General features: G+C 35.4%; 1 protein-coding gene across 3 annotated transcripts in view; it reads right to left on the reverse strand.

The window, feature by feature from the left end:
• LOC131801244 (trichohyalin-like) overlaps nucleotides 1-25310 on the reverse strand; it is a 292580-nt gene that overhangs the window by 138518 nt on the left and 128752 nt on the right. For 2 of the 3 annotated variants that reach the window (XM_059119679.1, XM_059119680.1), the window contains one exon: nucleotides 2189-2455. The exons of the other annotated variant lie outside the window; for it this stretch is intronic. The gene's annotated coding sequence lies outside the window, so the exon portion shown is untranslated. The remainder of the gene's footprint in view (nucleotides 1-2188; nucleotides 2456-25310) is intronic. 3 annotated transcript variants of the gene reach the window in all.

Here is a 25310-nt window from a genome sequence, read left to right on the forward strand (position 1 = left end):
ACTTTATGAGCTATAAACGAGAAATTTTACCCAGCTATAAACGTAGAATCGTTTAAGCCCTTTTTTAAATCATTCTCTTAGCTTCAAGATTGGAATTTTTAAGAATTTTTTTCAATGACCTAATGTTCTACTGATTTAAAGTTTTTAGAGGTTTTTTTTTTAAAGAGGATTTGAAGGACCTGATGTGCATTAAAATTAGACTTTTTAAAGTTTTTTAAAGGAGTGCTAATCATCAACCGTCGCTTTTTACAAATTTTTCAAGCATCTGATTTCATTAAATATTTCCAGGACCGAAGGACGAAGCTTTGTTAAAGATTTGTATCAAGGATTAGCAGAGGATTTGTAAAAAAGGAATTTTTAATGAAGAATCTGATAATTGCCTGACGCGGATTGTGAAAGACATTTGTTTCAAGTTTTCGATTTTTGTTTCAATATTTTGTCAAAGAACTTCAGAACTGGTTATTGAATGGACTTCTATTCTAGTAACGAACATGATCAAAGGGAGGCTTTTTAATAATATATTTTCAAGGATCAAATCTGAATTGCTGAGCATTTTTGAAGACGCAAAATTGGACTTTTCTAGAAATTATTTCAAGGATTAAGGAGGATTTACGAAGGATGAATGGTAGAGTTTTTAATTCCTTTTTCTTCAAAGAAGAAAACGTGAAATTCTTCAACAACTAAATTTGTGTTTTGTTGAAATATTCTTCAAGGACCACACATCGGCTTTTAAAAATATAATTTCAAGGACCAAGCGTGTTTTTTTAAGGAATAATTTTTCAGGGAACAAAAACAATTAAAGTGCAGATGTCGATTTTTGATTATTATTATGATTATTTCTCCAGAATATTTCTCCAGATCAAAAAATATTTTTTAAGAATTTATTTTGAGGATAAAATGTGGTTTTGGGGAATATAATTTCAAGAACAAAAATTTATCTCTTGAAAATATTTTTTTAAACAAACAATAGTGGATTTTATGCCATAGGGTTTTAAATACCACAAATGATATTTTAGATAAATTTTTTCAGGTCATTTTAAAATATTTTTGAAATATTGATATTTTGAAACATTTTTTAAGGAGCAAATGATGATTTTAAATATTTGTTATCCAATAATATTTTTCAGTGCAAAATATCGATTTTTAGAAATATTTTTTTAAGACAAAATTTATTATTTTTATTTATTTTATTATTTTTTAATATTTTTTTTTTTTAGGGAAACAACATAATTTTTTATAAATATTCTTTCAAAAAGTACAAGTTTTTTTTAAGAAGGGCATGCCAGTTTTTTAGGTTTTTTTGAAATTTTATTTATTTCTTCACCCCCATTTTGGAATTATTTTCTTCAGTTTTCAAGGACCGTCGGACAATTTTAATTAATTTTTAGATGACTCTGAGCTATAACATTCGATTTTTTAAGACATTTTATCCAGAAGCAACTGATTTTCAATCTTGGATTTTTTGAGCATCTATCTTCAAGGACCAAGTTTTTTTGTAGTAGTGCCCGGTAACCCTATTTCAAGCCGATTTAAATTAAGCTAAATTAGTTCGAACCCTTCGACAAAGAAGCCCATTATATCTGCTGGTTACACATTGTCGTAACACTCATGGCCTCCGCACCCAAAATGGACGATATGAAGAAGACATAAAGACGGAATGGGGTAAACTTTGTACAAGACTGGAATTTCTGATTACGCAATTTCATTACATAATGCCAAAATGCCCCCCACATACATGTACCCCATGCAATTAATATATGTGTGTGTCTACGGGTGTGCCCTTCAAGAGGGTGAAGAAAACTAAGTAAGAGAGAGAGAGAGAGAGCGATAGAAAGAGAGAAAAAATGTACTTACACAATGTAATTAAATATAAATTATTGTTATTATTTTATATGGGTGTATGGCAAAGGGAGAAAGCTTTGCTTCTTCGCTTACGCCAGTTAACCTGGCGAATTAATGGCAAAATCATAGACTTTTATAGGGACCTGCTGACAGTGGAGATATCCTCAATTATGTAAATTTATAACATAAATACATTTTATTTTTCCCTCGACTTTCAGTTTATATTCTCCATGGACTTGGGAAAATTGTATTGTTGTTGTACACTCCTTATTATTTTATTCGACTTTCTTTCTACTATTGAAGGGGAGAAGAAAAGAGGGCAACAAATAAACTTTTCTCTGCTTACCTGAAGAGCGTATATTTTCCCCACTTTACTCGGCTTGTTAAATTCTAATTATAAATGCGTTCGCGCTGGTGGTTCCACAAAACGATAATCAGCTGTGGTGATGGTGAACGGGGTGACGGTGACGTTCAGGAGGGACGTTGGGATATTCTTATTGTTAACTTTTCAGCTGCGAATTTTACTTTCACTTCTTCGCCAAATGTAATCGAAACAATACTGAGCAGCTCATATACAACGAATTTTCGGCAAACGGAATTACTTCAATGTGTTCTGAAAGATACAAGAAAAAGAGGCAATGGAAAAAGAGAATAAGGAATTAGATTTGCAATTCATTTAAAATTTATAAGATGTTGTTTTTTTCCTTTTTTAACGGAAATTTGTAGTTTTTTGTTTCAGTAAAAGGATGGGAAAAAGGGGGTTTACAAGTAAAAAGGAGATAATGAGAATTGCTTTATATTCTTGTTTTAATTACATTTTAATATTTAAAAAAAAGATTGCAATTTTTGGATAGTTAGAAAGACTTCTTTTGAGGGACGTATAACAAATAGTTAAAGACTTCGATTTGTGATAAATCCAAAAATGAATAAACTTTTGAAATTTTCTAGAAATTAATTATTTTTTGGGGGGTTCCCAATAGGTGCCTATATCGAATACTTTGATTTTTTCCTGGAAAAATCTTAAATCATATACAGAAACTAGTTTTCGACAGAAAAAACGGCTGAAGCAAGAATCCTGAAATTTTGCACCAGGGTCAGTCTTGGTTTCTGTAATTTGGAATGAGAGTCACTGATGGAGTGCAGGACAGATATCCCAAAGAGTTTTTGGAAATTCCAATTTTTAGATTACTAAAAATTTCCAAAATGGTACAAAAGTTCTAAAATGGTACCATGATATTGAGGTGTCTGTTGTTATTTGGAATTGAGATATAGAGGTGGTTTAGAATTGCATCCTATATTGTACGGAAAGTACTAAATGGTACTATATTTGGTATTGGGTGCATGTAGAGGGCTGTAATCCTCAAACTTGATGCTGAAGTCTCTGATTGTATCTGGAATTGAGTTATGAGATACTGAGATAATTGTACGAAACGTATTAAATAGTACTAGGTCCTGAAACCCGACATTTGCTATTAGGAAATCTGATTTCATATGGAGACATTGAAATAGTTTTGGACAGAATAATTGTATGTGGGTCAATTGTGCAATGATATTGCTTATATCCTCCTAGGTAACTTCAAAATGAAAGATTTTGTTGACTCCTTGGTGTTAAAGGTAAAGATTTTATTTTTATTTTTTTTTTCGAAAAAATGAAAAATTTGTAAAATATGTAAAACCTTCAAAGTTTGAAAATTTTGTACGATTTATGAAGTTTTGATTGATAGAAATATTGGAATCGGACAGTCAAACTCTTTTTTCACATTTTATATGGTATCGCAGGACTAAGCACTGATACAAATATTAGGATTTGCAAAGTTTTAACAAAATCGGATGATCCGTTCTCTTCCCTGCTCTATAAAAGGAAGGAGTATAAAGACAATCCTAGCTCTGGCACCAGAGATAAAACACATCTCTTTTTTCTCTATCAAAAGCTATCACCTTTAATCCTCCTTCCTTTTATCTTTCACGCAGAATGATCACAATGGACCGAATGGGTAACAAAAATTGTTATTTTGGCAGTTTTGTGTATCGTTATCTTTTTATAGATTGGTTAAATTTGGCAAAATCCTGGAACTGATTTCAACATAGATTTTTAAAACTTCTCCAAGAAATATATTTAAAGGCTACACAAAATTTTTAATTTTTATTTATTTACTTTTTTTAATTTCTATTTTTTTATTTCCCCCTTCGATAATTACACACGTCTAATGTCGGCCATAATTAATTACCTCCTCATTCCTCACACGCGCACAAGAAATGGTGGTGGCAGTCAAAAGTTTTAATTGAAATGAATTCTCAGCAATTTCTTGAGTAAATAAGGTTACACACCTTTCATCCTTCGAACAATGGAAGTAAATTATTTAAATTTTGCCTGACGCCGTCTGAGGGCAGATGTCGATGCAAATCAACGGAGAAGATGAAGACAATCTAATTTCTCATTACGACAATGCTTTTGTTAATAAACTTCCAAGTGACCTGGGGCGAGATGGGAGGTGAGGGAGATCAATCACCAGCGTTTGCAGTGGATGGGTGATAAGTAACAGATACATGGCTGGAGAGCTGTTGAGTAGCGTTTAGAGGTGTCTTGGGTTAACTAGTTAAACAACGGCCTAACACTTAACCTTTTAAATGTGGTTGGCAAACAAAGTAACTTGATTAACCCAGAGCGGGGGTACACTGGGAAAAATTTAGTTGTACAATTATTTAACAAGTTAAAAAGCAGAAACTTTGAATTCCCTCCACCATTTGGAACGAATTTGGAAAGTTTCAAAAAATAAAATCCGTTAAAAATTCTGTTAAAATCTTAAAAATTACCGAAGATAGCTGTCATAAGCCATTACCATATTCAACTTCGAAACTTGAAATAAACGGTGAATAATGCAGCTAATATCATCAAAATACCGTATATAAGGAGGTACTGTTATTTCGTAGTAGTCATATGAAGGCTGTAGCATTCATTACGAACTTCATCTCAAACAATTTCGGTGAGTATTGTACCTAAAATTGTCAAAATACCGAATATAGGGAGGTACTGATATATGGGGCCTATACGAAGACCTGGACCTGCATAGACAATTTTCTGCCACATACTGTAGTTCCCATTACGAACTCTAAATACGTAATTTGAAACTACTATGGCAAGTAATGAGGCTTAAATTAATAAAAAGACCGAATATCGGGAGGTATCATTATATGGGGGCTGTACGAAGACGTGGACCTGCACAGACAATTTTCTGTCATAGACTGATGTATCCATTACGAACTTCAAATGCCAAATTTAAAACAATTCCGGTGAATAATGTCGCTAAAATCATCAAAATACCGAATATCGGGAGGGACCGTTATATGGGGGCTATACGAAGATCTGGACATGCATACAACATTTTTTGCCATAGGTTGTAGTATCCATTAGGATCTTCCAGTACGAAATTTAAAGCGATTCCGGTGAATAATGTTGCTGAAACCATCAAAATTTCGAATATCAATGGGTACCGTTTTATGGGGACTATACGAAGACGTGGACCTGCACAAACAATTTTCCGTCATAGGCTGTAGTATTCATTACGAACTTCGAATACCAAATTTGAAACTATTTCGGTAAATAATGTCGCTAAAATCATCAAAACACTGCTTATCGGGAGGTACCGTTATATGGGGGCTATACGAAGATGTGGACCTACTTGGCCCATTTTGTGTTTCAGGGTGTAGTAGCCATTAGAAACTTCAAATACCAATTTTGAAACAATTCCGGTAAATAATGTCGCTAAAATCATAAAAATATCGAATATCGGGAGGTACCGTTATATGGGGGCTATACGAAGACGTGAACCTGCACAGACAATTTTCATTATTATGCTGTAGTATCCCTTGCGAACTTCAAATACTAAATTTGAAATAGTTCCGGTAAATAATGTCGCTAAAATCATCAAAGTACCGAATATCGGGGGGTATCGTTATATGGGGACTATACGAAGACTTGGACCTGAACAGACAATTTTCTGTCTTAGGCTGTAGTATCCATTGCGAACTTCAAATACCAAATTTGAAACAATTTCGGTGAATAATGTCACAAAAACCTTCAAAGTACCGCATATCGGGAGGTACCTTTATATGGGGGCTATACAAAGATGTGGATCTACATGGTCCATTTTCAAACCCATGTCTTGCATGTATAATACACATATGAGTAAATTTTTATCAACTTACTTCATTTCGTTCGGAAGCTAGAGTGATTTCCGCAGACGGACAGATGAACGAACATTTTTAAATCGACATAGAATTTTATGCTGATCAAGGATATATTTACTTTGTAGGGTCTAAAATGTATATTTCGAAGTGTTACAAACGGAATGACAAAATTAATATACCCTCCATACTATGGTGGAGGGCATAACAAAAAAAAAAAAAAAAAACTCATTCGCTCCGTGTACCCAACTCATGAAGCGATAAAACAAAACTATAAAAGAAACTTTACAACGATGTTTGTATCAAGTTGCCATCACCCGACTAACCCGCATTATTCTAAGTATTACACACAAATCATTAATCATTTCGTTTTGTTTTGTTGTAGTTTGTTGTTATGCCATAACATTTGTTGCCATTTTTATCTTAATTTGATGCGACGGATAGTGTAAATCCCAGATGCGGTTACAACTTGTCATTTATTTTTGCGTTCAACCGCTTCGAATTCGAAGATTTGTTTTAGCGTTTATTTCTTTGCCAAACACCGCACCACAAAGCTGAGAATAGGGCCGGGCGTGGCGGATTGTGTTAATGCAGCAGCATCGGATTGTGGTTACGAATGAAGTGAGCCAGCCAAATTCAATTGAATTGAAGATTTGCCAAGTAAGACATGGCGGTGGGAGAGTATTGTATTGTATTGTATGGTAGTGGTTATTTGTCATTTCAATCTAATTGAGATCTTTGGCGAAGTGATCTTAATATGTCTAAACAAAAATATCATTTATATTACACCAGTCTAAATTAATATACACAAATCATTTTGTGTTGAAAAAAGGTTTTGATCCCAAACTTTATTTAAACAATGTGATTTGAAGAGCTTCTTGGTCTTTAAAATTATCTGATAAAAAATGTTTCTTGCAAGCTTTACAGGTCGACTTTCCAAAAATTAAAAAAAATATATGGAAAATATTTGACGTCGTCCTATCCATATTCGCCTGTTGCCCAAGATATCACTAAAAACATAATCAATTGAATTCAAATTTTCAATCAATGTAATTCAAATTGACGTCGTCCTATTAATATCCGCCTGTTGCCCAAGATATCTCTAATAAACATAATCAATTTAATTCAAATTTTCAAATCGCAATATCAGTCTCCTACATTTGGTAGATTCGGAATTCTAATATGAAGACTTGCCTCTTATAAAAATATTCGCGGAAGATCGCACTAAAAGTACTAAAAAAGGGTACTAAAACATGTTAAATATTAATATGAGCTGAAAGAGCAGATATATAAATCTCTAATTTGGTTTGATGTAACATTTGATGAAAAAGTTTCAGAAAAAACTGCGGTTTTAGATCAACATGCTAAAAAGAAAAAAAAAAACTACTAAAATATACTACAAATCTCATCATTAGTATTGAAGAACGGGAATTGTGTATGTGTATTTGCCAATATGAAACAAAATGACGTAACAAAGCAGTTTTAGAAAAAGAAGTACCAACGGAAGTTTTTGGAATGCAGTGTGCTGAAGTGAAATTTTTCCAGAGGTAGGTATTTTACCCTGATTCCAGCAAACTATTTTTTTTTTTTTTTTTTTGGGAACAGACCCGGGACCCTTGTTTTTTGACCCGAAATTCTGGTCAAGACGCGGATCCACAAGTGGTCATATGATGGGATTACTTAAAGCGGTTTGAAAATTAGTCAAATTATCTATTTTTGGGATCCGGATTTTTTATAAACCTCCAAAAAGCCGAGAAAAAGACCCATTATGGAGGTTCACAAAATTGATGCCACATTGACACTGACACTCTCACCTTTCCAAAATACTACAATTTGTGCTAATATCTATATCGGACAAGTGGATCCGGGTCTAGCCCGTGTCTTGAACCCGGACTTTCGGGTCAAAAATCTAGTCTCGGGTATTTAATTCTGTTTAATATTTAGTACGATTTAATACTAAATATTAACTAGAATTAGAGCTAGTTTTAATACCTTCCCCTATTCTATGGAGGGTATATTAACTGATGATAGACCCTAAAAAGTATACAGGAGAAGATAAAAAAATGCAACAAAGTCAAAAGCCACAATTTTTACATTTTTTTTTTTAATTTTATTGAATGAAGCCAAAAAATGTCGGAAATAACATCAAATTTTAGAATAAGTTTAGATTTGTTTGGATTGGTCACCTTTGGCACGAATTATGACCTTCAGACGGCCAATGAAACCGTCACACGTTGCCCGAATGTTGCACTGCGGTATTTTGGCCCATTCCCGGTGCAGCGCTTGCTTGAAGTGATCGACACTTTGGTATTTTTTAGTGCCAACCTTGCTTTCCAAAATACTCCAGACGCAATAGTCCAACGGATTGGTATCCGGAGATTTTGGTGGCCATTGTGCGCTGGAAATGAAGCGCGGAACCTCATTTTGTAACCATTCTTGGGTGGAGCGTGCTGAGTGCGATTTTGCTGAGTCCTGTTGGAATGTCCAAGGTCTGCTTCCAAAATGTTTGCGCGCCCAAGGCTTTAAAACACCCTCCAGAATATTTTTGTGATAATATTTATAAATATTTATTCCGATCCATGGTCGATTTATACGAGCGGAGTGCGAGCATCGGCTGTTATGGCGGCCCACATCATAACCATGGCCGGCGCTTGAGTTCTGGTGGCCAACCGAAGGTGCACATTTTCAGCTGACCTCTCTGGCAAGTAAACACGATCATTTTGTTTGTTTACAAACTGCTGGGCAACGAATGTTTTCCCATCGGAGACGAAGAAAACCAAATTTGTCAGTTCGCCACTTTCGGCCAAGCGAAGCAATTTTTAGCTTTTTTGAGTCTATTTTCTTTCTGTTGCGGTGTACGTTCTTGCACTTTTTGGAATTTCAATTGCTTTACCCCGAGCTCATTTTTCAATATTTGCCGAATGGAATATTGCGATATGTTCAGCTCACGAGCCTTTTTTCGGACACTGCGAGGGGGGTTTCGATCAAGTCGCTTTTTTAGATTTCGAATAATTTCTGCTGATGTTGCTGCTGTTTTCTTCCGTCCATTTCCTTGACGTCGGTTGGGCTACACTACCAGTATCACGGTAACGAGCGATGGTACGAGACACAAAAGATTTATTCACATTTAAATGCTGGAGTGCTCTAACGATAGCCACTTGTGGTTTTCCAGCCAAATATAAAGAAATCTCACTATCACGCTTGAATTCCGAACACGAATAACTTATAATGAACTGTCAGTGGAATAACAGCTGTCGGACGAGTGGCTTACAATTAACAGCAGTCTGAATTTGGTCGCAGTTTTTTCGAGGAGTTACAAACGAAATGACAAAGTTAATATACCCTCCAAGGTATAAAAATACAAAATACATCTCCCCAGACTTTCCATCTCCGAGGGACTTCTCTTCAGATGCCTTTTCTATATTGAATACCGTCAGACATTTTATGTCTGAAAGATCTTTCCAGAAGCCATATTTTTTATCAAAGGCTTTGAAATTTTTGCAACAGAAATTACTGTAGATTGAGTAATGGGATTTTAAATGCTATCCTTATTCAGAAACCGATTTTCGTCACCTTGAATTTGTTTTCCAGATCTTTATGTGTTTTCATTTCGAAATGTTTTTTCCTTAACCCTTTTGTCATAATTTCCAAACACTGTGCCACTTGACATGCCATAAAACATTGGAATGTTTAGCAAAACGTTAGCTTCTAGAGCCCAAAAATATCACGTAAATAATACATAAATGTTTAATGGCAAATACAAACATACATACATACGTACATATACACATGCTTTACATGACAATAACTGAAAAACACTTACACAAACAAAAGAAAAAAAACCCCAAACGACCGCAATATGGAACCATTTCGAGGTGTACAATGAAAGATGCCACAACAATACCTCCAGAGATACGAGACAAGTACGTCATGGTCTTGTGATGCAGTTTACTAAGTACCGTATTAAATCACTTGAATGACTGTGTGTGTCTGTCTGTCTGTCCGACTTGAGGGCTGCTACATTTTGTTGCCAATTCTTGGGCGAAACGATGGAACACAATGTGGTATAGTCCAGTAGCAATGGCTAGGAGAAACATGCCAGCCCTCTATGTATGGTGTGGGTTATATCAGATGTCGTCGTCGTAGTCCGAGAGCCGGGGCACAAGCAACAGCATTGTTGCCGTTGTTTGTAATGTAATCTGATAGACACTTATCAGGCTGGTAGATCTGTTAGTTCCGCAGTTGTCGTTCTTGTTGCTGTTTTTTTTTTTTTCTACTGGCCCCAGTCTCCATGGTGATTTTTCTCCAAACATACAACAGCAGCAGCAACAAAAAATTTTTACTAAAAAAACGTTATCCATAAAAAACGGAACTTTGTTATTGTCGTTGTCTTGGTCGTCGTCGTGCCACAACAACAACAAAGCACATTAAACTATTTTTCCACATTGAAATTTTTTTTGTTGTTGTATTTTATATTTTCTTCAGTTTTGAGGAAGTTCTAAAAAATTATTGTTTTTGTTGTTGCTGTTGTTGTTGTCTGTTCTCCAGCTTCATAATCCATTCGCTGTCGACAATGTTTGCTATTCTTGAGTAGTTATCTCAAATTTCATTGAGGAAGTGAAAGATGGAAGGTTTATCTAAACAACAGCTCAAAGGTCATCCAGCAGCTGATGGCGTTGTTGTTGTTGGATGATGGCTGTTGAGGATAATGAAGATGACACAATAAAGTTGCAATGAAGCAATTTAAGGTAGTTTATTAACCAGGGAAGTGAATTATTCATTTTTTCATAGGAAAATGTTTTTATTATTAAATGTTGTTGGAATTTATTTTTTCCAAGATCATTAGGAAGTTTTGTTGACATGAAAAATGGTTACAAGGTTATTACGCTTGGTTTAGTATTGCTTTTTTGAAGGCATGGAATTAATTAAATCTTAGTTATGTCAATGGGTCATATCGTTCCGTTGCATTGATGATTTAAGGTAAAAGTCACACAAATTTTCGAACCCTGCGGAAGCAAATTTAGTAAAAGAAATAATTACAAGTTCATACCCTCTAATGTTTTTTGGTACAAAATAATGAAAACTACGTATCTCTTGCATTACCAGTATGTTAAAAAGTAATGGGTTATTTCCAAACATTTACATTTAAGCTCGCCGATCCGAATATCCTCTTCGGGAAACAAATTGAAAACAAACAAATTGAGATGGAGGCTAACATTTTGCACACATGTGTATTTTGGCAGCAGGCAGGTTAGGTTCGTAAATGGGTCATGTCGATCCACGTATAGCTCCCATATAACAATACCTCTCAATAGTCGGTATTTTGATAATTTTAGCGACATTTTAGGCCAGAATTGTCTAAAATACTTATACAGGTCCACGTTTTCGTATAGCTTCTATATAATGGTACCTCCAATATTTTGTATTTTCATGGTATTAGATATATTTTAGACCGGAAATGTTTCAAATTTGGTATTTAAAGTTCGAAATGGATGCTACAGCCTAAGACAGAAAATTGTCTATGCAGGTCCACGTCTTCGTATGCCACACATATAGCGGTTCCCTTCCTTTTTTTTTTCGAAATTTTGATAATATTAGCGACATTATTCAACGGAATTTTTTTTAAAATTCGTGTTTGAAAGTTCTAATTGGCACTACAACCTATGACAAAAAGTTGCTTAGGCAGGCCGTAGACCCCACATAACGATTTTAATTTAAACGATATTTTTCGACGTTTTTTTTTTTAATTTTAAGATCCTTCCAAAAAAGTTCGTCCCGGCCGAACGTAGGTGATTTTACTTATTTTTGCTTAAAAAGTCTTTATCTCACACAAAGCTTGTGCAGTCCCCGATAATTCCTTTCAACATCATCAAGGGGACATAAATTGAGAGGCCTTTTTTATTCACACGTCCAGAGGGGTTTGAGAAGACTCCAAAAAAGACCTTCCATTTTTTATGAACTCTTTTGAGACGGACCTTCTAGATAGTGAAGCCCTCTTGATAGAACTTCTATGTTTAGAGGAACTCTTGAGAAGTAACCTTTGAAAGGTTTTTTTTTGTAGAAGATATCTTAAGAGGCTATCTATTTATAAAAACTTCCTGAGCGGACTTCTCTTTTTATAAAACCTATTAGTAGGTATATCTAGATTATCTATTCCATATTTTTCGAAAAAAAAAAACATCTAGCGAGGCCTGTAATTTGAAGAATACATCTTGATGACATTATATTTATAAAAAACTCTTGAAAGCATCCCAGGTTATAAAAGATGGTTTGAGAGCTCTCCGCAATCTAACTATTTTTTACAACTAGTGCTTATGGTAATACTTTGCTCATACATGATTTGAAAGATTTTTTGCAAGTTGTAACCTTGAACAACACTCGGAAATATTGTAAAAGCAAAATTGTGGCATTTATGGCACAGTAATACCGAACCCATTACGATGTACCAAGTTTGGACCAAATCGGATACTCCCTTCGAGAGTTATTGCACGGATGGACTGACATCGCTATATCGGCTCCAAATGTCTTGAAACGGATTTGCTCCAAAGAGACCTAGGGTCTAAAACCATTATTTCGATAAGTCACGTTTTGGCCGTATCAAATGATATATAACCTCTCCAGCCATATGGCTGAGGGTATAATGAGGGACGCCTTGACATGCATTTACTTGTAGAATATGAAAAAGTCTTCTACACAGACCTTCGGTATGTGGAATGTCTCTTCGTTAGCTATGTAGAAGTCCTCTTAAAATGACCTTCGTTGATACATAATTTCTCCTTCTTCTTCTCAAAAAAAAAGAGGCCAGTAAATAACTGAATACCTTTTGACAGGCCATATGTTTGTGAGACGTTCTCCTCGAATTTCTTCTACACAGACGAAATTCTGGGAGCCCTTCTCTACATAACTAATGTTTATCTAAGTTCGATTTTTCCAAATAATTCATAAAAACAGACATTTATTATTCAAACACCGTCCTACCTCAACTTTTTTCTTGTTCGCTTTTTCCGTTTTCAATAAAAGTACACACACACATAACTTTTCATAAATACTTTCGAAATAATCTCTTAACAGTGTTTATTATTAAGTTTTATTTAAGTCAATATGTCTTGAACTAGACACCATAATAGATCAAGAACAACAGCAACAACAACTACAGCAAAAAGTTATTGTAACATTAGAAGAAAAGGCAATAACATTATGCCCTCCAAACAAAAGTTTAAGAAAACTTAGATCTAAAGACGGCCAGAGCCAGTGTCAGCCACTTGAGTGGCTGACAACAACGCCAACAACAACGAAAAAAAGACAAAGAATATAAAATCGTATCTACTTTTCAGCAATTACCGTTTATTGTACTTTTGCAGTCGATCTGTTTAGAGGCTCCCAGAGGGTAGCTGTTATAAAGCGAAACAAAATCAATTTTGAAAGTTTTTCAATGCATCTTGAAGGAGATACAAAGAAGAGCAGAATATGGAGAAAGAAGTGGAGTGGATGGTTGCTTGGAAAATGAACTGAAAATATAATACCCAAATACCTTCACTTTTTTTTTTTGGTTTTTGTTTTGTTTCGACGCAGTAACAGACTTTACAAAGCCAAACTGTTTGAATTGTTGTGGTGGCTTTGTTGATTTGATTGCTGAGAACATTGTTTCCATTGAAAGTAACAAACAAAACAAACCAAAACAAAATAAACAAACAAACCAACTGACAACGAATCGAGTAGACCTGGCAATTGTTGCAAGTTTCAATTTAGTTTTGACATCCATCGTTTTTACGCATTGCTAACCAGGCATGGGTTGTTGCTGCTGGTGGTGATTGGTTTGAGTGATGACCGCATTTTCATATTGGCACAGTCATTGACTTAACTCGATACTGTCGCTCGGCCAATCGGTTGGTCTGGCGCAGTGAAATGCAATGCACAACCACCAACAACAACACCCAAAAAGCCATTGTCCATTGGCTGACTAGCAGCCATGGTTGTAGGCTTTTATTTGTTTTGTTGTTATCCGGTGGAGAGGTGGGGTTTTAGTGTCTTTGGTTTGAGTTTGTGGTTACGGCATAAAGTGGCAACCACACATTCGCTGGCCAACATTGATGAATGGCCCAACACAAGAAACACAATGTTGTGCGGCAAATTGCCGGAGAACACAACAACAACAACAAGAATTTCGAAAACATGATTGTTTGCGTATCAAGCATGCACAGCCACTTGAACTTTTTCGTAGTAGCCAAAAAAATGCATACTCCAACTAATTGAACTGTTAAGTGGCCATTCACCCACTGCGGTGATTAATTGCACGAGGTGAGATTGGCACATGTCCAAAGATAGAATTTGGGTTTTTATTCTATATCAGAATATATAATAGTAATTAAATATTGAAGCAGTTTATTATTTTGCGTTCTAAGAAGCTTTTTTTAAAGTTTGAGAAGTGTTGTCCACAATCGAAATATATATTTAATGGAAGACCTGATTTTTATACCCTCAGCCATATGGCTAGAGAGGGTATATAACATTTGGTACGACCAAAAGGTGCCTCATTAAAATAACGGTTTTAGATCTCAGGTCGCTTGCGACCAAATCCGTTTCAGGGCATTTGGAGTCGATCTAGCAATGTTAGAACATCCGTATGTCTAGCTGGATGGTGCACACGATAACTCTCGAAGGGAGTATCCGATTTGATCCAAATTTGGTACATCGTAATATTATCAGCAAACTTAGATCGAGTTCGAAGATGGGCAATATTAGTCACCTCCTTCTGGTACGTCATTCACAAAAGGTAGAATTTTTTTCAAGAAATATTTTACTGCACCGAAAGCTCCCCCTCAAAGGGTCAGAATTTTGAGTGAAGCTCATAAAACACGAAATTAACATACGATTCTATTCACACTTGGCACATGCCAATATTTCTAGCAGTGACAGCTCATTATATTGTTTACAAGCGTACAAAAGCATTTTGGTGAAAATTTTCCAAAAAAAAAAAATTATTCGTGTTCGGAATTCAAGCGTGATAGTGTGCCTTCTTTATATTTGGCTGGAAAACCACAAGTGGCTATCGTCAGAGCACTCCAACATTTAAATGTGAATAACTCTTTTGTGTCTCGTAACATCGCTCGTTACCGTGATACTCGTAGCGTAGCCCGACGTCAAGGAATTGGACGAAAGAAAACAGCAACATCAGCAGAAATGTTTCGAAAAGTAAAGGAGCGACTTGATCGAAACCCGCACTGGTTCGTGAGCTGAACATATCGCAATATTCCATTGGGCAAATATTGAAAAATGAGTTCGGGGTAAAGCCATTGAAATTCCAAAAAGTCCAAGAACGTTCAGCGCAACAGAAAGAAAATAGACTCAAAAGAGCTAAAGAGTTGCTTCGCTTGGCCGAAAGTGATGAACTGCCGAATTTGGTTTTCTCCGTCTCCGATGAGAAAACATTCGTTGTCCAGCAGTTTGTAAACAAACAAAATTATCGTGTTCACTTGCCAAAGAGGTCAGCCAAAAATGTACACCTTCGGTTGGCCACCAGAACTCAAGCGCCACCCATGGTGATGGTGTGGGCCGCCATAACAGCCGATGGTCGCTCTCCGCTCGTATTAATCGACCGTGGCATCAGAATAAATGCCGAATATTGTCGCGAAAATATTATGGAGGAGGTCCTTGGGAACGCAAACATTTTGGTCGCAGACCTTGGACACTCCTATAGGACTCAGCACCATCGCACTCAGCACGCGCACCCAAGAATGGTTACAAAATGAGGTTCCTGACTTCATTTCCAGCGCACAATGGCCACCAAAGTTCCGTATACCAATCCGATAGATAATTGTGTCTGAAATATTTTGGAAAACAAAGTTGGCACTAAAAAAATACCTCAAGCAAGCGCATCGCCGGGAATGGGCCAAAACACCCCAGAGAAACATTCGGGCATCGTGTGACGGTTTCATTGGCCGTTTGAAGACCATAATTCGTGCCAAAGTTGACCAATTTGAACAAATATAAACTTATTCTAAAATTTGATGCTATTTCCGACATTTTTTGCTTTCATTCAATAAAATTGAACAAAAATTAAAAATTATGGCGTTTGACTTTGTTGCAGTTTTTTTTTTAATCTTGACTACGTATAAAGCAGGGACTAAGGCTGTGGCTCCAATAGAAATATGTCTTCTATAAATAGAATAACTCTCTCAGCTATGGAGGACTTGTATTAAAACGAGAGGCCCTTCATAGAATTCCTATCTAGGGGTCTACTTAAAAGATAAGTGTTTCAAGATGTCCTCTTAAAGGGGACGGCATCTAAGGGATGTTCTGTCTGGTGTGAAATCTTCTTTTCTAAATCGAAGGCCTCTCAAGAGATCTTCTTTACGTTGAATGCCTCTCAAGGGTTCTATGTTTAGAAAAACTTTAACTTTGTTTTCTATAATTGGGAGACATCTCATATATTTACTAAGGAAATACCCCTTTTTCTTAATGGAAGGTATTTCGATTTTTTGTTTTATAAAAGGAAGGGACTGCTATAAAGGGAGGGTGATTCTTAGAGGTTTTCCATTAAAAGGGCTCCCAGGCATTTTCTATAAAAAGACAGCCGTTTAGGAGATATTCTCAAAATACAGAGCCTGATAAGATTTTTTCTAACTTAAGAACGCGTCTCAAGTTTTCTTTTCCAAATGGAAGGCCTTTCAAGAAATCTTCTGTAAATTAAAGGCCTCCCAAGGGATCTTCTATATTTTGGAGGGCTTTTAAGGGGGTTTTTACTATAGTTAGAAGTCCTGCTTTGGACCCTACGCCACTTTGGAGAAAATCCTATTTAGATGTTTGTAGTTGATTTAGCACACAACCCCTTGAAGAGTGTAGCCCGATAGATCCACTTGATACCTTGTTATATTTTTACCAAACCTAGATCGAGCACGGAGATGGGCAATATCAGTCTATTATTTGTTCAATTCTGAAACTTTTTGTCTTTAACTTTTACCCACTAAAATCCATCTGGCAACTCTGGGCACAGAATAGACTCGGATAAAGCAATGACTGAAATTCCTAAATTTTACTTTACAAAATCACATGACGTAGTACTTTTCGATTTGTGTGAACCACAAAATTCTGAAGTTACTTAAAATGGTATGGAATTCAAGTTATGTTAATACACCCAGCCTAGCAAACACCTCCCTCCCTACCTCCCTTCCCGAAAATGAACTCTTGATCAATACTACCATGGTAATATAAAGACAATAAGCCAATTTATCTTAAGACTATTAATGTTTAAGGTTAGGTCAGAGTATTGGAATGTGAGCAAAACTATGAGCAAACAACAACATAAAGTAATGACAACAACAACAACAACATATCTGTTGTTCTGAGCAAAGCTTTCAATAAGTCCAATAACATTTATCAAACTGAGAATATTTTGCAATGTGGGTCAATTTAGTTCTAATATCAATTTCCGAAGGTAGAAGGAGTAGTGGCTTCTCTTTGTATCTCTGACCTGGACTGCACAGAATTGTTAACTAAATTTATTAGCTTCCAACATTAGAATCTCCGTTTGCAATGGCCAGCAAGCAATTTCTTTGAAACATTTGTTAAATTTTAATAACAGCATTTTCCGGAGAATTATTGCAAACATTTATTTAAAAGAAATTCCCAAGGTAGTGGGGAGGTAGGAGCTCAGCAATTCTATGAGAATTTAAAGTGAACTCGAGGAAATTTAATGGCATAATCAAGATGAGAAATATCTTTATTCTTTGATAAACAAAAAAAAAAAAAAAAAAAAAGGTCAAGGTTGATTATAGCTTTCGAAGTGTGTTCACAATGAAATATGATTTGTGTGCGAAGAAAAGGATGAAAGTTCGGAAAATAATGGAAGAATTTTAGGAAGAAAATAAACTAATCTCAAAAAATAAAAATGAAGGAGAATTGAAATATTTGCATAGAAAAGATTTTGATATTTGCTTTTATTCAGTGGAAAAGTGTCAATATGTTATGACTAAATTCTCAATTTTGGGTGTGAAATACCTGGAATTTTCAAATGTCAAGATAACATTTTCATTCATCGGAAATGTAGCAAACAATAATCGGCAACAGTTATACTTTTTTTTTTAAATAAAAACTGAAAAAGAATGAAAATAAGTAAAGCTTTCTACAGAATTTATTCACCTCTTAGGAGGAGCATATAAAATATATTATATATATACAGGGTGAGATGAAAAAGCCGCAACCAACCTTTGACTGCTGTCACTTCTAAACCTCTCGTCCGGCAGCTGTTAAAATTATTCCAGTGACAGTTCACTATAATGTTTACAAGCTCGGGGTAAAGTCATTGAAATTCCAAAAAGTTCAAGAATATACATCGCAACAGAAAGAAAATAGACTCAAAAGAGCTCAAGAGTTGCTTCGCTTGGCCGAAAGTGGTGAACTGCCGAATATGGTTTTCTCCGTCTCCGATGAGAAAACATTCGTTGTCCAGCAGTTTGTAAACAAACAAAATGATCGTCTTTACTTGTCAAAGAGGTCAGCACAAAATATGCACCTTCGGTTGGCCTCCAGAACTCAAGCAACGGCCATGGTGATGGTGTGGGCCGCCATAAAAGCCGATGGTCGCTCTCCGCTCGTATTAATCAACCGTGGCATCAAAATAAAAATACTGAATATTATGGCGAAAATATTCTGGAGGGTGTATTAAAGCCTTGGGTACCCAGACATGTTGGCCGCAGACCTAGGATATTCCAAAAGGACTCAGCACCATCGCACTCAGCACGCGCCACCCAAGAATGGTTACAAAATGAGGTTCCTCGCTTCATTTCCAGCCACCAAAATCTCCGAATACCAATCCGTTGGACTATTGTGTCTGGAGTATTTTGGAAAGCAAGGTTGGCATAAAAGCCGATGGTCGCTCTCCGCTTGTATTAATCGACCGTGACATCAGAATAAATACCGAATATTATCGCGAAAATATTCTGGAGGGTGTATTAAAGCCTTACCCAAACATTTTGGCCGCAGACCTTGTACATTCCAACAGGACTCAGCAACATCGCACTCAGCGCGCGGCACCCAAGAATGTTTACGAAATTAGTTTCTTCGCTTCATTTCCAACGCACAATGGCCACCAAAATCTCCGGATACCAATCCGTTGGGTTATTGTGTCTGGAGTATTTTGGAAAGCAAGGCTTGCACTAGAAAATACCAAAGTGTCGATCACTTCAAGCAATCGCTTTGCCGGGAATGGGCCAAAATATCGCAGAGCAGCATTCGGGCAGCGTGTGACGGTTTCATTGGCCGTTTGAAGACCACAATTCGTGCCAAAGGTTCGAATTGGTCACCTTTGGCACGAATTATGGTCTTCAAACGGCCAATGAAACCGTCACACGCTGCCCGAATGTTGCTCCGATCCAAACTTATTCTAAAATTTGATGCTATTTTCGACATTTTTTGCTTTCATTCAATAAAATTAAAAAAAATGTAAAAATTGTGGCGTTTGACTTTGTTGCAGTTTTTTTTTTAATCTCACCCTGAATAGCATTGGTCCTTAAACTATTTTTAAAACCTTTTACTTTTTGTAAATATTTTCTATTTTGTTTGCTTTTATAGGACACTGTAGATACCCCATTCTCCACTTAGTCTCTCTCCCTCTCTCTACCTCTCTCTCTCTCTCCCTCTATCGTGGTTCCTGTTATAAATAATCTCGAATATTTCTCCTTATCATAAATCAAATGTAACAAAATGTCAAAGCTAATGCTTTCAACATTTAAGTCTTGTTGTCTCTAAAAAATAACAACAACAGTTCTAAGTGAGAGAAGGGAGAAAAAGGATTATTTGAACAAGACTTTTTATTCCACCTCCAATATTTTAGATTTAGTCTGTTTTTTTCAGTTTGGCGATAAGTTAAGCAACTACAACGAATAAATCAAAATAGTTGGTCACTCTTCCCTTTGTTGTTTTCATGAAAAGGATTTGCTTGTAAAATATACTGCACGTTCATTTGCCATTTGTCCACGAGAATTGGAAAATTGTTTTTTTTTTTGTTTTGTTGGCAGTGTATTAACGTGGTGTGGAGATGGAAGTTAAGATTATTTTTCAAATATTAGAAATAAAAAAAACAAGTTAAAAAGTATCAGTCGGTTTTGCCGACAGATGTATACCCCCAGCCTTGAGTTATGATTATTCTAACCCTTTATGGGAAGGTTTCGAAGCAGATACATATTATTGACCAATTCGTATCTGACCTAAGACTGATAAATAAATATTACAATGTGCCATATTTGAACTATACCGTCTACTTCCCATATTTTTGGAAAATATGGAAATATGCGTGAGGTACCAGATATAGTGGACCGTAAAATTTCACTTCATCTAATACAGATAAAAAAATTAAAGGAAATCGAACATATATATCCAATTTTATACGAAATAATAAAATGCAATAAATTACATATTCATATCAGATTTCTGGTCAAGGGAAACATTTAGATAAAGGAAGTTGTATAGAATCGCCGACTTGTTTCGCAAGTTATGAAACATATAAATATTGGAATTGTTACCCTTTGTAGGTGAAGTACCAGAAGGGTTTGGCAGATATCTATCATCTTCACATCAGATTTTGTGATAAGAAATATGTCTGGATGCGTGAAAATTAAAGAGAGTTTAAAGCTTATTTCGCCTTTTAAACCCTTTGTGGAGGAAGTACCAGAAGGAGTAGACCGATTTATCCCATCTTCACAACAGATTTTGTGTTAGTAGAAATAATGGGATGCATGAAATATAGGGAGAACCTGATGCTTTTTTCGGATTTTATAAACGTTTTGGTTTTTCAAAACTTTTACCTGACTGACTGACTGACTTAACGATTCATGAAGCTAGAATCTTGAAATTTTGGAAAAAGGTACTAAATATGGTATCCAGTGTATTTGACGAATAAGTAGAGCTATATCTGCCAAAAGTACAAGAATGTACTGTATTTGGTTCAATTTCTTATCATTTGAACGGTTAGAGCAAAAAACTTGGTATTTGGAATTGGGGGAGGAGTATGGTCGATGTAAGAAGGTAGTTTTTGGGGTGTGTACTCATGTACACGAAAAGTACTAAATTTGAAAAAATTCGAATTTGGAAGAACAGATGGATTTGTAATCCTGAAATTTAAAATAAACATTACTAGATTGAGATATGGAGGTAATTTTTGAAATTTGTACTTATGTGCACGAAAAGTACTAAATTTGGTACATTTGTATTTGGGCCAGCCGTTAGGGGCGCAATCTTGAATTTTGCAATTAAGAATACAGTTGGAGTGAAGAATTGGGGTATTTAGGAAGTTTTGGAAATTCGTGCATGTATCTACTAAATTTGGTGGTGGTGAACCGATGGGGCTGGAATCCTGAAATTTGAAATTAAATTTATTGCTGGAGTCTAGGATTGAGGTAGGTAGGAAGCTCTGGAAATTCGTACTTAGTTTGGTACAATTTGGTATTGGGTGAAATCCAATTAGTTATTAGAGCCCATGTCCATGTGTAGACTGGACATATGGAGGTGGTTTCGGGAAATATCTACTATTATTGCACCAAAAGTACTATGTTTGGTATTGGGTAAAGGGATTGAGATAAAATTGTGAAATTTGATATTCTGATTTCTGAAGGTATCTGTTTTTGCGATTTAACAATGCTTTGGAAATGCGTCGTATATTTATACGAAAAGTACTAAATGGTACTTAATTTCATACTGGGTGAGGGGATAGGGCTGGATTCCTTAAATTTGATATTGAGGTCTCTGTTGGTATCAGGAATAAAGATATGGAGGTGGCGTTGGAAATGTGTCCTATACTTGTACGAAATGGCACTAAATTTTGTCTTGATTTAAGAAAAAGAGATAAATATTCTGAAATTTGATAATAATATTACTGGTATCTGTGGTTTGGAAATATATCCTATATACGTACGAAATAGTACTAAATGGTAGTAAATTGAGTATTTGGTGAAGGTACAGACCTGGAATCCTTAAATTTGATATTGAGGTCTCTGTTGTTAGCTAAGATTAAGATATGGAGGTAGTTTTGGAAATATGTACTATAATTGAACGAAAAGTACCAAATGGTACATAATTTGGTCTTAATTAAAGAACTAGAAATAATATTCTGAAATCTGATATTTAGATTACTTGTGGTGGTTTTTGAAATTTGACGATGGTTTGGAAATTCGACTTATTTTTGTACGAAAAGTACTAAACGGTACTAAATTAGGTATTGGATGAAGAGACCGAGCTGGAATCACAAAATTTAATATTGCGCTAACTGTTGGTGTCTAGGATTGGGATATGGAACGGTTTAGTACTAACAATATTCGAAAAGTACTAATTGTACTTAATTCGTTATTGGGTATCTCTACACTTAGAAATTCCGAAATTTGACATATAGGTCTCTGTTGGCATCTGGAATTGAGATATGAAGATGGTTTTTGAAATGTGAACTATAATAGTACGAAAAGTGCAAACTTTTGTATTGGGTGAATGAAGAGAGCTGAATTCCTGAAATCTTATGTAGTTGTAACTGTTGGAGACTATGACTAAGATATGGCGGTGGTTTTTGGAATTGTGCACTATAATTGTTCGAAAAGTACTAAGTGATAATAATATGATATTGAGTGAATATATAGAGCTGGAATCCCGAAATTTGATATCAAGGACTACTGTAGGTATATGATGTTGAGATCTGGTGATGGTTTTGCAAATGTATACTATATTTGTTCCAAAAGCACTAAGTGTTATAAATTTGGTAATGCGTAAAGGTATAGCTGAAGTCCTGAAATTGGTTATATTTGTCACTATTGATATCTGTAGTTGAAAGAAGTTGGTTTTGGCAGTACGTACTTTTAACGCACGAAAAGTGCAAAATGCTACGAAATTCCATGGATAGAGATGGAATTCTGAAATTTGATATTGATGTAGCAGTTGGTTTCTAGGGTTTACATGTGGAGACGTTAAAATAGTTTTAGACTGAAAACTTGGATGTGGGTCTATTGTGCAATGGTTTTACTAATATCCTCCTAGGTAAACTTTTAAAGACTTTTTGGCACAAAAGGTAAACATTTCGAAACTTTTGATGAAGCTGAAAATTTTGACTTTTGATGTCTTGTGGGACTCATAGTAGAATTTCAACACACATAATTATGTGGAATAGTTTGACTTGCTATGCTCCCTTTTTAAGGGGGTTTAAAATCATTTTTTGAAAAAGAACCCAAAAGACCCATTTTTTAACATTTTGAAGCAAATAATTCTTGTAGTGCTATCGGTTATATTTTCAAAGACAAGATATACGTAAAATGCAAGGTTTTCAAGGAATCCTAGTTCAAAAAGTTTAAAAAATGGAAGAAATGGGATCTTGTTCCCTCTATTAAGGTTACTCTGCGATGGAAACCTTTAAAATTCGCATACACGTGTGTGGTATTTTTTTCAGATCTTCTTTTATAATTTACAGATTTTTCCTTTTTTTTTGAAAAAATCTGAAAAGTGTCGAACATTGTTTTATACCTAAATATCACGTCGAAAAATATCTCTGACGTAGTCGACCAAGCTTATCCTATATTTTTATTTAGGATATTTGATTTCCTGTAGCATTGTTACCCACTTGTCCCTTTATTTTCCTCAACATTGCCATTTTATTTATTTTTCCCTCGACCCCATCTAATACACCCACCACTCACAACAATAAACTCTCAAGAAATAAATATCCACTTATTTGTTACAGATTATAGATTCTTCTCTGGCATCAAATGTTGTTGCCGGTTGTATTTTGGTTGGCTGTCGGTTTTGGTTACTTGGCGAGTGAGTGGCTGGAGCACACCAAGGATGATATTCTTGGTCGTGATACTGATGATGATGGCAATGATGAAGTCGATGATGACGATGATGCTGATGAGCAGTAGGTGACCATGACTATGGTTAAATGTTGTAAACGATTGTTGTTTAATCAAGGGTGGGGTGTAAGGGCCGGCATGGGTTCCATTGCGCGTTTAGCTGGCACAACCCATTAGACACGTACAAAAAGTTGTACGAGTACCACGTTTGAGCTGGCGATAAATTAAACAGAGAACAACAAAAACGTATACAGAATAAAAGAAGACCAATACCAAAAGTTAGCTTGGGTGTACACCTTATTGTGAGCCATGTGAAACGTGGATCTAGAGATTTGTAAAAAAAAAATTTTTGTTGGTTTTTTTTCTTCACTTCTTTCAGTTTCTACCATGTAGAAATGCTGGAAGTTTGTATAAAAATAAAAAAACAAAAATATATATGTGGAAAAAGCTTGGCAATGTTGTGACGATGATGACAAAGACACCGCAATGATTGGCATATATGTAACAACGCAGAGTGTTATTTCGACGGCCAGGCAGAAATAAACCAGGCAAATTGTACGCTTTCTGCTGCTGTGCGGGGAACAGATGTTTGGCGAAGTGAGGCTATGCTGTGGCAGCTTAAATGCTTAGCCGCTCAGTATGACGTTTAATCGTATTTAGGAAACACAGACGCCATTAGATGGTGGTGTTTACTTGTAAAGCTGTTAAATGCGTATAGTGTTGTTTTTTCTTCTCAGAAAAAGAGGAGCACGAGAGAGAGTGTGTGAAATGTGGTAAATTGTTGTGTTATGAATGGAATACAAATTTCCGATTTTTTTGAGAATTTGAAAGGTTCTTTTATAACATTCCGTATACAAATGTTTTGAAGAACGCTGTGATACAAAAAAGAAAAATAAATAAATAAATAAATAAAATAAATAACAATAATTACAGAGAAATCTCAGCATATTTTGAAAGTACAGGTAATAATAGGAGACTCGTGTATCGGCGTTTTATAATCGATATTGCAAAGTAGCCTCAGTAGCGGGAAATGTTTCTCCTTTCTTCCACATTTTTTTAAGTATTCGGATTAAGATTTCTTGGAATCCGTTTCTTCGGCAATATTATTTATAAAAGTAAGATTATTATTTCGGCAAATTTTTTTTAATCCACTTTTTAAAGAATGGAAAATTTTTTTTATAACTTTCACGAGTTCATATTGAACATTTGAGTTTTTTTTTTTTTTTTTTTTTTTTTTTGAATGTTTCGTAATATTTGAGATGCTATTGAATGTTGTTAAATAGGTTCAAGTCCTGTTATAGCTTGTGCTACCAAAACAAAATGAGAATTGGATTCAAATTTGAAGATGAGGATTCTATGGCCCAAGCTTGAAGTTTAAATGTTTTATTAATTCCACTTCTTTCTAAACAAAAAATCGCTCTTGGATCGAAATGCGTTGATATAGGTGGTCAGAATTTGGCACAT

This window comes from Musca domestica, unplaced genomic scaffold (assembly GCF_030504385.1).
Source record: "Musca domestica strain aabys unplaced genomic scaffold, Musca_domestica.polishedcontigs.V.1.1 15, whole genome shotgun sequence".
Classification (NCBI taxonomy): domain Eukaryota; kingdom Metazoa; phylum Arthropoda; class Insecta; order Diptera; family Muscidae; genus Musca; species Musca domestica.